This window comes from Aythya ferina (assembly GCF_964211825.1).
Source record: "Aythya ferina genome assembly, chromosome: 27".
NCBI classification, from domain to species: Eukaryota; Metazoa; Chordata; class Aves; order Anseriformes; family Anatidae; genus Aythya; species Aythya ferina.
The window spans coordinates 4,382,870-4,397,187 of record NC_140310.1 but is presented as its reverse complement, the minus strand read 5'-3'; the positions used below and the strand labels follow the sequence as shown (position 1 = coordinate 4,397,187).

Here is a 14,318-nt window from a genome sequence, read left to right as displayed (position 1 = left end):
GGAATCCCAGGCTGCAGGCATGAGTTGGAGCCAGGTATTTTATTTGGGGTCAGAAACAGAAATCTGCTGCAAACCTGAAGCCCTGTGCTGCCCCAACCCTACAGCTCAGGTGGGGTTTGCAGGGGTTGGAGAGGAGCAGAGGTTTTCCCACCAGCAGCCTCCCCCTCCTGCTCCTCCCCTCCTGGGTGCTGCGCGCTGGGTTGTGCAACGCTTATCTCCCGGCCCTGCACACGCCAGCAACCAGTCGGGCAGCAAAAATATTCTGCTGGAGAAAGCTGTGAGGGCAGTTTGTCTTACTCACTCCCAGGACTCGCCCTGAAGATTGTGCAGGCTGCTTTTGTAACGCTTATCAAGGGAAAAAAGAAGAAGAAAAAGGACCCGGCTTTCTCCTGGGACTATTCACCACGCCGCTCAGCACCGCTCGCTTCTGCTTCATTGGCCTACAAATCCAAATCCCCCTAAATAATTCAGCAGAGCTGCTGCGTTACAGGCCTAAATAATTCATCCTGGATCTTTGCAGATGGAAACGCGGTTACATCTCCCATCAGAGCAAAGCTTTGGGGGCTCCCCCCAAAAAAATTTATGGGGGCAGTTTTCCTCTGCTCAGCCTAAGACGCTCCACTTTGCGCAGCCAAGACAAGAATTGGCACTGAGGGCTTGGAGGGGAGAGGGTCCCATGCCTCTACCTACAGGGCTGGGGGCTCCTGGGTCTCCCTTTGCCTTTTTTCCCTGGCCCCCAGCAGCTGGAGAAGCTCAGGGCAAAGCCTGACCTCAGGCAGGGCTTCCCAGGAGCGGGGAGCGAAGGCGCACCTCGGCTGCTCCACGCTCCCTTGCTCCTTCCCAAAGGCCCCAAGAGCTTCCCATCTCCGGGAGGCCGAGGGAAAGGAAACGAGAAAGGAAATTATTTTGGTTTATTTCGGTTTGTTTCCTGTGCTCTGGGGGGAGTGTTGGAGATAAGGGCGGCCGTGGTCGGAGCTGTGGGTTGGGTTCTCAGAGCCCGCCGGCTGGAGACGACTTCTCCCACGGGGGATCCTCGAGCAAACCACGGCAGCAGCCGGCCGAGCAGACATATGTGCCTGCTTTCCAAAGGGCTGGTTAAATTAAAAATTCCCAGGGCAAAGCCGCGATGATTAACCCAGAGCGGCTGCAAAGGGCGTCTGTGGAGGTGGTGCCCGCACCGAGCCATCCCCCTGCGCCTCGGTGCCGTAGCACACACTGCACGTGTATCATGCTGAAAGCATTTTGCTTAAATATTTACCAAATCCTTCCAGGCCAGGACTGGGATTCACACCGGGCTGAAGGTGACAGCATTTAGTGGGGAGGAAGAAGTGGTGAAAGAGCTCGAGCAAGGAAAAAAACTGATTATTCCCAGGTCCTCTTAATTTCCCCAACCAGCAATATCCCGCTCTGCAGGCGGCAAAAATCACCTAACCCCCAGCTGCTCCCCTTGTATTTTCCATCCCTTTTTCCCCTGCATCCCTGTGATAACCAGCTGCCACGCGGCCCCCGGCGTGGGGCTCCCTTATCTCTGCACCGAGTAATTTGATTTTCACGGCAGTGGGAGCATTGGCAATTACCACAAGAAAGGAGGAGATTTGCAGCCGGGGTGAGGGGGGCTGACACCACCGGCACCCTCCTCCATAGCTGGGGGGTTCCCCAGCCTCCTGGGCACCTGGGCTCTGCCCTGGGGAATATTCATCCCCCCAAAAAGACAGGGAGGCCGTGCTCTTTCCCTTCCTCCTGCACTTTTGCTCCGCACATGAGTCAGGATGGGACATGATGCTCCTCTGGGGGTGCTTCCCAGGGCTCCTTCACCCCATACCCTGGCTCAGTGCTTGCTCAGGCAGCCCTTTGGCAAAGGGGCTCGGGCACAATCCCCATTTTGGGGTTTTCCTGGCACCACTTGCCCCGTGATGGGTATGAGAAGCCCTCGTGTTGCTGCCAGGCTCGCTCGCTCCCTCCCAGCCACTCGGGTTTATGGCGCCCATAAAACCGAACGCACTCTGCAGTTTAGCTTCGTATATTACAAACTATAATCCAAACCCCATAAAGGAGCGAGTCCTTTGCATAATGATCACATACGGCTCTCCGTTTGCTTTTATAGCGTGCCAGGGCTGTGGTTACAGCAGCTCTCCACCTCGCAGATATGCAATTAGAGCAGCGGGAGCAGCCGAGCAGGGCTTGGTCCTGCAGAGATGTCAGTCCTTCAGCAGGAGGGCGAGCAGGGTCAGGGGCACCCAAAAACAAGGGGGGGTCTGCACAGGAGGGATCCGGAGATGGGAGCTGCATTGGCATGGGCAGGGGCCTTCCTGTGCCCTCTATTTCTTCTCTGCCACGAAATGGAGCTCCAAAGCACCTGGGCTGAGATTTGGGTCGGGACCGGAGGGCGCAGGGTTACTTTGCCACGTGCTGGAGGGAGTTGCTGCCAGGAAGTATTTTTAGGCAAGTTTTTATTTTAAATCATGACTCAGACCTTGTCTCTGCTCCAGAACAGTCCCGGTTCAGGAGTGCTCAGACCTTAGCAGAGATGAGGCAATAGCAGCGATCCTCCAAGAGGAATGGAGATCTGCTCATTTGGTGCCCAAATATTTCCCCTCGCCTGCTCCCACGGCTGCACCCTGCGTCCTGCCTTGTGCTGGGCTCCTGGGGGGCTTCACGGCACTTTCTAGGCATCGGTTAACCCCAGCTCTCTGTGCAAGCTCCAACGCAGGATGTTTGAACTGGGTTAAAAGGCCCCATGGGGATGGTTTGGGGGATTCAGCACGGCTGTGTGTGAGAAACGGGGAGGAGCAGGAGGCAGTGCACAGGAAATCAGTGTCAGCCTGGTCTAAGAGCCCTTCTCTGCCATTTGCTTATTTATTTTGCCCTGGTGTGAATTACCAATTTGGCTATGCTATCGCAAGCTAGAATCCTTTAAACCACCTTAAATCACTTATAAACGCAGGCAGTAATCCAGGGATTTATTGAGGCAAGCCCTGCATAAACACAAATATTAAGTGGTTTCACTAAATCAGAACAAGACCCGAAGCAGCTATTCTTCTCTCTCTTTCCTCCAGAGTAGTTTAAACCAGTTTTACTTTGATTTAATCTAAGCCTGGCTGGGGAGGCAGGCTTTGCACAGCCACTGAAGATAACTTTGCCCAAATATCGGTCTCGAGGCCCAACAGGTTGTAAGGAAGGGTCATTTTTCCCCCACGAGCCCACCCCAGCAGTCACAGCAACTTTGGCCTCTGTGTTCAAGCTGCTTTTTGGGAGGGATGCCTACAAAAGCAGAGCCATGAGTATGTGGGTACCCTGCTACCTGAAGGCTTAGAAAAGGGGAAAGAATGAAGCAGGAGTGATGCAAACCCTCTTTCTGGCTGCTCCCCAAAGCATGGGGATGGGAGATGTGGTGGTCTGCAGCCCAGCCTGGAGCCTGGTGGTTGTCTTTTTTGTGAGATGTGGGAGAAATTGTTGTGCCAAGTGCCCTCGGAAAAAAGTCTGCTGCTCTTGCAGCTCAGGGGAGTGTTAGTTTCTGGAAAGCAAGGAGGGGATGTGAGGTTGCTGGAGCACGAGGGGTGCTTGGCCTGCTTGCTTGGGCTTGGCAGCTGTATGCCTCCAGCTGCTAAATGGTGGGGAAGCCCTGGCAGAGAGCAGAGCTGAGGCTTTTGCTAGAAATTGGACTCAGAGTGGGCATGGCCCCAAGCTGGGCTTGTCCCTGGGTTGTGGTGGCACTGCTGGGGCTCCTGCAGCTCCAGGTCTGGGCTTCCTCCCTGACCTGATCCTTCTCCTTAAAACCTCCAGCGATGGCTCACTGTGCAGCAATCCGTGTCCTCTTGGAGTGTCTGTCTTTCTTAAAGAGCTGAATTAGGAAGCCAAAGCTGAGAAGATCATGATGTGGGGCTGTGGAGGTGGGAACAGGCAGGATTTGGCTGGAGAGGGAGCGGGATTTAGCAATTCTGTGCCCGCTGTGAAATGAGGGGATTATGCTGCTGGCTTTGGCCCAGTTCTTGGGTTTGGATGGTTTTGGCAACCCCCCATTCTCATCTACATAGTCCTTAATGTGCTTCTGGGCCATCTCTTGCTGTGTCTATGCTGTGCTTAATAAGAGGAGGCAAATGAAAGGCAGTGCTCTGAGTAAGTCCTCAGCTAGCCCGGAGCAGGCTGTGGTGGTTTCAGTGGTCCGTGCTGGGAGATAACATCACGGCTGTGCCTGAGCAGCAGACACCAGGGGGAAAAATGGGATTCCTGATGAGATCGCCTGCCTTATCTGTGTGCAGTGACTTAAATCAGTGCTCATCCGAGGCAGTGCAATAGGGAGGGTGGGATCTTGTCAGAAAGCTGCTGTAATTGCTTAGTCACCAGGTGATTTTGTCAGGTGAAGCCCTTTTAATGCAAGGTCTCTCACGTGTAATTCCCGGTTAATTGCATCACATCTGCGAGCTGAGCATGATGTAGTCATCCTGCGGATGGTTCATGATGTAGTCATTCTGTGAACGGTTGGTTCTGTAGCTTTATGCTTATTAGTTTTATTTTTACACCTGGAGCTGAGGGCACTGCCTTTCCCTGCCCAAACCTTCCCTGTCTGATCCGGGCTGGTTCCCTGCAGGCAGCCCCAGCTCCTGCTGCAGGACTCGCCGTGCCCACAAGAGGATGCTGGTGCTGTTTGGAAGCATCCCTACTGCCAGTTTTTTCATTTTTTTTCAATAATCTCACTCTCAAAAATTAACAATTAAAAAAAAAAAGGCAAGGAAGAAGTTGTTTGCCCCCAGCTGCGGGAGGGGCTGTGCCCTTTCCAGGTGGGGGATAGCCCTGCAGGGGGCTTCAAGGACACAGCCCCCAGAGGGGAAATGCTTCAGGACCCGGAGGAAAAGCCAAAATGCTCCTGTGCAGAGAGGGAATTGGCTTTGGGGTGAGCGAACAGGAGCAGGTATGTGCTGAGGTCTGAATGTTGGTGCTGGCCATCCCATTTTGCCCTTTTTTTGTAGAGTTTTGGGGATCTGGAACCTGTGTACCTATAGCAAACGCTGTGAGAGAGGGAAGAAAAATCCCTTTTGAAACCCTGAGCAGCTGGGAAAGGCTCTATTTTAGCCAGGGGAAAGGGAGGCCCTTGGTGGGCACAGAGGGGCTCCGAGGGCAGCCTGGTCAACTCCCCTCTTTCCATCCTGACCCTGTCCTTGAGAGCTTGTGGTCCTGCTTCTTGTGCATGCTAAAATGTGTTTACCGTGTGTATTATTGCACATCAACAAACCTCCTTCTGTGCCAGGGGGCCTGCTGAGAGCCACCTGAGAGCAGCGCTGCTAATAGCCGGAGCTCATGCATTTTGCATGTGTGCGGTTTGGGCCTGGTGTTTGTAAAGCAGCACTTTCCTTGTGTCAACCTGCAGCAAGCAGCTCCTTGGAGCTTGTTCTTCGTATTAGTTCAGAGATGGTGGCATGTAAAAGGGCATCATCCAGCCTTAAGCCCCAGTGGTGTCTCTTTTCTCCTACAATCTGCTCGGGATGTTTTCTGTGCTCTCCCAGTGCTGGGCCAGGGCCTGCCGGTCCTAGGGCCTGTGTCCTCCTGTAATCAGCAGGCAGCCTGCCCCTCGGTGCTGTTGCTGCCCTGCTCATCTCATTTCATCCATGAAACTCGGCGTGCCCGGCCTGTGAAATCCCCGTGGACATTTCTTTTAAGTCGCCGTGGATGTGCCTGCGCATTGGAGCAGAGAGGGAACGGAGACAAAACGAAATGAGCATCCGAGGCTTGGCGTCCCCTTTGTGTGGCTGTGCACAAACACAAAGGCGGCGCCGCGTGCGATAATCCTTCGGTGCCTTCAGAAAAGGCTCGCTGCTATCGAGAGGCTTTCTTCAAAAAGCTTGGATGGCCCTTCAGCGGCACGTGGCTGGTCCTGCACTGAGCAGGGGGCTCCCTGGTGCTCGTGTGTGGCTCGGGACCACCAGCCCTGTGGCCAGCAGCACCCTGAGCCAGCATTTGGGTGCTGGGTGCCCACAGCAGGTCCCCTCTGTGAGCCCCCCAAGAGGAAAAGCTCTCCTGGTTTCCCAGCACGCAACAGGTGATTTAATTAATTTAATAAGAACAGTCGAAGGAATTGATTCAGAGCTCGACTTGCATTTCACAAACTTCAAATGTCATTTTCTTTTTTTAATGCTGCTGCATATTAAAGTAATTAGGTTATTAGCAAAAAGCCTTGCTATTCCTGGGAACTCGAGCCTGCCTCTGATGAAACACCTCTGATACTGGGGCAGGTTTTACTCCTGACTTTGGCCAAGCCTGTGGGCTGGCATTCAGTAGCGGCAGGCTGTGCTGCCTGCTGCTCCCGATTCCTTGTGGGACATTGGCCATGTCACTTAGCCCCTGTTTCTCCATTTTCCAGCCTCAGGTTGCAGGATGGAGGCTGCTCCTTGCTCCCTTTTAGAGTACACCCCTTGCCTTTCTATGGCAATGCTTTGGCTCTGCCACCCTCATCCTCTCCTAGGGACCCTCTTCAATGCCCGGAGCTGGAGGGTGGCTTTGTTCAGAACAAAAAGTTGGCTTCTTGCTGCTGTGTCACTTCGGTCACCGAGGGGAAGCCAGGAGCAGAGCTCAGACCATCTACCCCAGCACCGAGCTTCCAACCCCTGGCATGGTGTTGGGGGGGAGGCTGTGGCCAGACAGGTCCCCCCAGCAGTGGTGCCTGAAAGCCCCTCTAATTTCTTTGCATCTCATTGTGTATTGATGGCCGTGGATGTCGGGTAACCATGGCAACTCATTGATTAGCATCCAGCCCCTGTGAAACGAAGAACATGCAGCCATAAGAATTACAAATGATGCTGTATTGTCTGCTGCCAATAGGCTGATTACTGCCATTTTCTGCCAGGTAGACCAGCTTTTACAGGCAACCCGGTGGTGTGTAATTACCATGCTGTGAGTGATGCATTGCTATAGTTACTATCTGCTATGTTCCCTGACTAATAGTTTTTAAATTCCTCTTCAGATGGAAATGCATTGCCTGTAAATGGGAGAGGCAGAGGTCTGCAGAGCCAGGAGCTTCACCCTGTGAGGAGCCCGGCTGGGTGTGAAAAAGGGTCTCAGTGCAAGCTGAGGTAGGCAAATGTGCGAATCACTCCATCAAACCACTGGTGGGTGGGGGATAAATCTGGCTGTGAGCTGAGGTAGCACAGGCAGCAGGAGCGTCTCTGCAGGCCTAAAACATCAGTCACCTGTTGATAGCACGAGGTTGTCTTAAAAATGACTGGAGCTTACCTTGGGGGTCAGATCCCATCCTTGTTCCTGTGTGCGCAGAGGTCTGAGTGCGATCTGGCATCCTGCAACCCAGGGAGAGCAGGGATTTATTTTTTTTTAACCACCAGAGATGCTGCCCATGTAGTGGGCTTTAAAAAGAGACTCAAAATATTGGTGGTGCTTACATTGCAGTGGCCGGGAGGAATGTGCAAGGGGTGGGTGGCCTGCTGAAGCCAGTCTTTTCCTCCTGGAGAGTGAAAATGAATCCATCCCAGCTGTGCTGGCAGCAGGGCTGCTGGTGAGTGATGTTCAGACCTCAGTGCTCCCAGTCTGTCCTGGGAAGGGGTCTGGTAAACCCTGGCTCAGACCTGGAGGACTCACAGACGGCCTTTGCCTCTCCTGGGGTGAGGATGCCAAGCGGTGCTGCAGACCTTTCCCGTCCTCTTCTCTCCCCTGTGCATTGCCTCTGGTGTTTAGATGTTCACATAACCTACACAAAGTTAAAAAGGGGGTTTTCTCTTCAGACTGAGTGCAGCCAGGGTAATTTAGTAGAAAAATGTCATGCTAATGCAATTCAAAGTTCAAATGATCTTTCATTTTGAGGGAGAGGAGAATGCGTGTGCAGTCAGAATGTTAAAACCCACTACTTGCCCTGCAATTCAAATAGAAATATGAGCTTCAGGGGATACATAAGTCACATGAAGTACTGTGAGTGAAACACACAAAATGAATAAAAATGATCCGGAAGCCATTATTAGCATCGCTGGGGGGCAGATCCAGCTCAGAACAAGTGTAGAGGCGGGCAGGAGCAGTGTTGGTGAGGAGAAGTTTACGTGAAATTACGATAACGTGGAAATAATGAGAAAGTTATCACTACGACATCTCTTGTATTAATATCTCGATGATGTATTCCGGGTGCTCCTACCCCTCTCCTTTCCAGCTCCATCAATCTGTCAGCATTTGGATGAGCACTCGGTTGAAGCAGCACGTGGTGGTGGAGCTCTGGCTTTATCGGGCTGTTCTTGGGAGCCTGGTGGTAGCTGCTGGGACAGGGATGAGCTCTGCTTGGTGCTTGAAGGATGCTTTGGGCTCAAGTCCCTGGGATGGCTTTCCACACAGTGGTGGCTGCCCCCTCACATTTGTGTGCCACACTGAAATCCTGGGGCAAAGGTTTGAAATCTTGGGGCTGCTTCAGTTTGAGCGTTATCCTCCCAGAAAGCATGAAAGGGTTTGGGAAGTGTAACTGAAACCAGGCAGAATGGTTTCTGTAAGAAAAAGGCCGGGCTCCAGCAGGAGCTACCAGTGGGCAGCCGTCCTCCGAAAGGGAGGCAGAGTCCCTGCTCGGTGAACATCAGCATCCTGCCCTCTCCCTCCCTTTTGAAGCAGAGGCAGGGGGAAGACGTGTGGCAGAGGGAAGCTGTTCCTAAGCACAGTTGTTCAGGCACCTCCAGGAGGCAATAGCAGCCCTTTTAATCCAGAAGAAACCAGCAGAGCCTCCCCTCCTGCCTGGGAGGCTGACAAAGGGAGCTCCCGGAGGCAGAAATCCTCTTCTGAAAAGCTCAGGGAAGTTCCCTGCCAGTCACCAGAGACAGTCAGAGTTTCCATTGTCTTTATCTTCAGTGTGCTGTCGTCTGGGTCTGCCCGGCTCTCCTTCCTCTGTACTTACCCCCCAGTGGCAAATAGCTCCGACTCCCTGGTTTTATGAACAGTGACGGAGGTTTAACACCCACAAAGGCTTTCATTTCCCCTATTGGCATTTAATCACAGGTCTCGTTCACTGGCCTGCTTAGGAAAAAAAAAAAAGGGAAAACAGCAGGAAAATGCATCTCCCAAGCAAAGTGGCTGCTGTTGTGTGCCAGGGATGCTTGGTCAGCACGTTTGCAGCTGTGCTCGGGGCAGGGTTACGGTGCCCAGCTGGGTCCTGCCACCGAGGCAGGCAGGAGGGGGATGCATGGGAACTGCAGAATGTTTTACAGCAGCGAGGGACTCAAATAGGCTCGATGTTAGTTAAAATAATGCTCAGCAAAACCCTCCTACCTGGCAATGCAAGCAAACTCCATCTGGTGAGAAAACATTTAAGACTTGTACTTAAAATGCACGTCGCTACCAAAGTCCTGAAATAGAATTGCCTTTACCTAATCGCAGCACTGTACGACTTGAAGGCTTCAGAAACAGTTAAATGTGTGTCCAGAGAAAAGGTATTACCAGGGTAATTGGGCTATAAACCAGAACATAGGCACGGAGAGACTCTGTCTGGCAATACCACGGTAATCTGGAGAGCAGAATTTGATTCTCTGTAATCCTGGACCGCGTGTGTTGCTGCATTAAAAAATTTCTCAGTGGCATTGTACATGCCTGAAAAGCAATGTAATATTTTAACAAGAAATTTCTCCTATTACAACCCTGTGTTTAGCATAGCTCTTTCCTGAGTCCTCTGGATGATTGTTTGCAAGTATCTGATTGTCAGGAAGAAAAGGTAATTGTGGAAAGAAAATGAGAGACTCGAGAAAACTATTTTGGAAGTTGAGCAGAATTGTGGCAGCACGGCTGATTGCCTATAGTTGATGACAATTATTTGCATATTGCAGTTTTTATCGCTGCATTTGGCATTCGCCTGCCTCTCACCAGCGTGTGAAAGGCCTGGGAGCTCTCTGCCTGTCTCCATGTGCAGACCAGGGTTTTTGCAAATCCAAGGTGTTTTTTTTTTTTCAGAAGCATTAAGCCGTGGGGATTGCTGCCCCGTGTCAGAGCAGTGGCTGATGTCTTGGACCGTCTCCATCAGTGGTCAGAGCTGGGGACAGGACCCGGTCCTTCCCCTGTGCACTGTAACACACCTGACACCAGCACAGTTGGGCAGGGAGCTATTAATTCCCATTCCAGATAGGCTTTTATGGCCTGGAACATGAAAATCAATACCCTAGTGATTTTTAATCCACTGTGTTTTGTGTCTGCGTATGTATAACTGACGCGTTTGAGCTGGGTGCTCCGTGTAAAACAGCGCCGTGCCATTAAAATAGATCCCTGTTTCCAACAGCTGACAAAGTCTCCCTTAATGTAATCCATAGCTCCGGTGCATCTGCCATGGTCGTTCCCTTCCTCTGACCTCCAAAAAGTGCCTGCACCAGCGAGGGGATGACCACCTGCAGCTTGCACACTGCTGTGTGTTCACACACCGTGCCATGGAGCCTTGCACCGTTTTGAGTCCTCCTTCATAATAATCCACCAGGGCAAGACTGCACATAAACACAAGGCAATTCTTGATCCTGAGCTCAGGATCAGCTTTTAGTTCAGGTATTTAAGCATGCCAGTTCTTGATCTTGAGCTCAGGATCGGCTTTAATTAAGGTAGTTAAGCATCCTGCCCCTCCTGGAAGCAGTGGGGGAAGGCTCCTCCCGTTGCACAATCTGGTCCCTGCAGATGGGCCAGGCAAGGACTTTCTTAACGTGCAGCTGGGGAGCAGATAAATGAGGAAAAAAAAGCACGACACTTCTTGACAGCAGCAGCGTAGGTGGCTGTTGCAGCCCCCTGCTCGAGCCTCTCTTTCCGTGCTGTAAAACTGAGCCATGTGGTGGGGGGAGTGTGGAGGAGCTGGATGCAGCGGTGTGCTCTGGGAAGCTCTTCTTGCTAATCCTGCATCAGGTTTTTCTCTTTTGGGGCTTGGTAAACTGCTTAAATGCTTCTGGGACTCGCGCTCCCTTTCTGCAGGAGGAAGATAATATTTACTGATCTCTGCTATCGTTCATCTTATTGTGGCTGCTATGATAGGGCTGTCATACACATAAGTGATATTAACTGAGCTAAGACAGGATGTTTCTCACCTGGTAGCACATATATTACTGCTTTTTCCGCTTTTCATCATCACAGAGCTTATTATACCGTGGGGTTTAAGCACAGTACGGTCTTTTGTTTCTGCTCTGTCTCCAAAAAGACAGAACGAGGGAATCTTCTCATCCACGGGACGCGGGGAGCCGCAGCTCTTGGGGAGATCACAGTGCACAGCGGGGCTGGCGGTCCTGCTGCGTCCTGCAGCTTGCTAGGACATCCTTTGTAGTGCTGTGACAGTGCTTCTCGCAGGTGAAGGCAAAGGAAGACACCCAGCTGGGATCTGTAAAGGGCCTGCTGAGCCTCAGCTCACCTCTGGAAAGCTCTGCGAGCACCCAGCTGTGCACACAGGCGTGTGAGGAGGGCTGTGCTCAGATCGCTGCTGAGACACTCACTAGCTGGGAAAAGATCCCAGTAAAATGATGGTGTTGGCACCCTCAGGGACCCAAATCCAGAGGTGTCTGAGGAAAAGGGTGCTTGTTCCTTGATAAGCATCGGTCTGGAAAAGAAGTGTTTCTGTAGGGAAAAAACAAACAAGCAAAAATCCAACTCCTTCAGCCACTGTGTGCATCTGTGCTGGTGGTGGAGCAGTGATTTTTGTCATATAATTATGGGTGTGTTGGGGATATGCAGCCTGCAACTGCCCTGGATGGAGAAAAAGAGAAGGAAAATGCTGATTTTGGTTGAAATGGGGTGCAGGACAGGGCTGTGCTTTGGGATGTGCTCCTGTGCTCGTCCACGTGCGGGGAGGTGGGGGCAGATTTATGGTCTGCTCAGCGGCAGGGGATGTTTGCTGGGTGTGAAATGTTTGGCTGGGTAGCACAGGCTGCTCAGCAGCAGCTGACTTAACACCGGCAGCGCTGCCGATGCCGTTAGTGCCCCCGGAGGATTAATTACAGCAATGTATACCCCTGATTCAGATGTCTCGAGAGTGTGGCGTTTGTAAACCGAGTGGTTGCTGAGGGCAACTTCCCTCCAAGGCTTTTTGCCAAAGAAAGAAGGAGAAAACACAGCGCCAGAACACAGGGGCTGGTCCCTGCTCTGAAGGTGGGCACAGGGCAGGGACCCTGCTGGCATGGGAGAGCGGGGCTGTGTCACCGATGGTAGATTCAGGCCCAAAAGGGCTTGAAGAAGTAGCAACTTTTGCTAAATCTCGCTGAAAAATAAAGAAACTTAATGGCTTAGCTCTGCTGGTAACAGATCCTAAAGCACTTTGTAGCGAGCACTGTAGGTTCTGCTCTGATATCAGCATAAATCCTGACTAACTCCTCGGAATTGATGATTAGATCACCTATGGAGGCATGGCCTGAATTTCTTTTTTTTTAACCGGAGTGGAAAGAGTAGTTTTGCTGGGATCAAAGGCTCTGTGAAGATGCCTCAGTATTGATGACTTTTCAGTAAGTGATTGCTTAGAGAAAAAGAGATCTTTAACAACTTCCTCTTTTTTTACTTTGACTTTTTTTTTTTTTTTTTTTGGCCACAAGTCTGCGATATTTGGAATTCGATAACTTCCCCTGGCAAAATTATCTCAAGTACAAGACAAAATTTCCGAGATAAGGTGTCACGCCGACTTCAAACGGGCTGCAGCTCTGGGTAATCCCTGGTGACACCTGAGGCAGTTTGTCACTGCTGTGCAAGGTCATCGCTCTGCTCCCTCTCCCAGCCCAGACCTGGATCCCCCAAAGGCTCTCCAGCAGCACTGGAAACAACTCCTGCCTTTGATATGCGTTCATTTCTTTGTGGAGGGAGGAAGGATTCCTGCTAATGACCCCATGTCCCCCCCCTTTCCTTCCTTTCTCCATCCAGGTATGGTGCACGTTGCCGTCTTGCTTTAACTTAATGACTCTCATCCACGGAGGAAGTTCCCAGGCAGAATTCACAAGCGGTGATGATATGAATTCCTCCTGCCTGACGATAACTTTTTATGGGCTTTTTATTCTTTAGATAATATATTAAAACCATATTTTTTGCCAGGTTTGCTCTCACTTGTTCCTTGCCCTTGAATTCCCCCCCGTTCCCCTCCCCTTTTTCACCTGAGTGGCATTTTCACTGGAGATGTTTAATACAGCTCTAATCCCCTGATTCCCCGAGGTACACGAAAGCAGCTTTACGAACCCATAAATCCAGAAAGTGCATTTTTATTAGTGGTGTTGCCATGAAGGTATGAAAAAAGTAGTCTAATATGAACCAGTCAATAACAAATTTGCCTAATAGTTCTGCTTATCGTGGCGACAGCACTCGGAGAAATGCTCTGCCAAGGTGGCAGTGATGGGGAGCGACGAGGGAAGGAGCTGAGCAGCCCAGAGCACGGTTTGGGAGCTTCGTGGGGGAATTAATGGGGTGCAGGGGTGCAGCCCCCTGTCCCAGTGAGCACAGTTCCCTGGTTCATCTCCGGGTGATGCATTGCTGCTGAGGGACTGATGGATTTATGTGGTTATGGGGTAGGGGTGTCTGGGTGGGTTTGGGGTGGATGGGGAGAGGTGAGGGGATCTGTAGGGCTTGAGGACAGGAGGTGGATGGGGGATGCAGCCAACAAACCCCCAAAACTGGAGCTGTGCCCATGAAAAGGGGGCATTAAAGAGGGGCAGGAGTGTGCAGGGTCCTCCCCGCTCCGGGTCTGTGACCTCCCTGCTCCCAGCCCCATGTAAGGGCTCTTGGGGGGTGAGCAGAAATTGGGGTCCTGCCTCGGGGGCTGCTGTCTGGCTTTCCTCCAGGCGCATTTTGCCCCCACATCAAACGAGCTGCCCAGGAGGGCACCCGGGTCAGGACAGCCCCTGCCTTGGGGTCGCATCCTGCAGCACCCAGAGACAGAGCCCCTGTTCTCCATCCCCACATCGCTTCATATCGGCACAAAGACCCTCTAACTCCGACCTCTGCCCCCCTGCCTGACCTCCCTGGCCTCCTCGAAGGCTTTTTCCTTGTCAAAGTCCCGACCCGAGGCGTTCCTCCCAAGTTTTCTCCCTTTTCCTCCGGGGCTGCAGCAGCGCTAGGGGGCAGGAGTCGGTCGTGCAGGAGCCTCCCTCTGCCCGGGGAATCCTTCAGTGGGGAAACTGGCTCCTCCATCCTTATTTTGGGACTCTTCCCACCCTTCCCGAAGTCCAGGGGTGCCCAGCTCGAGGATGGAGGGGTTTGGCAAGGCTTGGTGAGGGATGGATTTATTTGTCCGGCAAGTCTCGGCTTGGGTTTTAGATGTGCTCAGGGCGCTGGTGTGGATGTGGCATCGTTGTATGGTTCGGGTGTCTGTGATTGCTTTGGGGGACGCTTTTGGTGGAAGATGGGGGTCAGACACCTCA

The 14,318-nt window shown here is 52.1% G+C and overlaps 1 long non-coding RNA gene across 1 annotated transcript; it reads left to right on the top strand.

Moving 5' to 3' along the window:
* Positions 1-4,398: 4,398 nt before the first annotated feature.
* LOC311424374 lies at positions 4,399-13,000 on the top strand. Its single transcript, XR_014686074.1, has 3 exons — positions 4,399-4,909; positions 6,956-7,064; positions 12,832-13,000. It is a non-coding gene; the product is annotated as an uncharacterized lncRNA (long non-coding RNA).
* Positions 13,001-14,318: the final 1,318 nt, after the last annotated feature.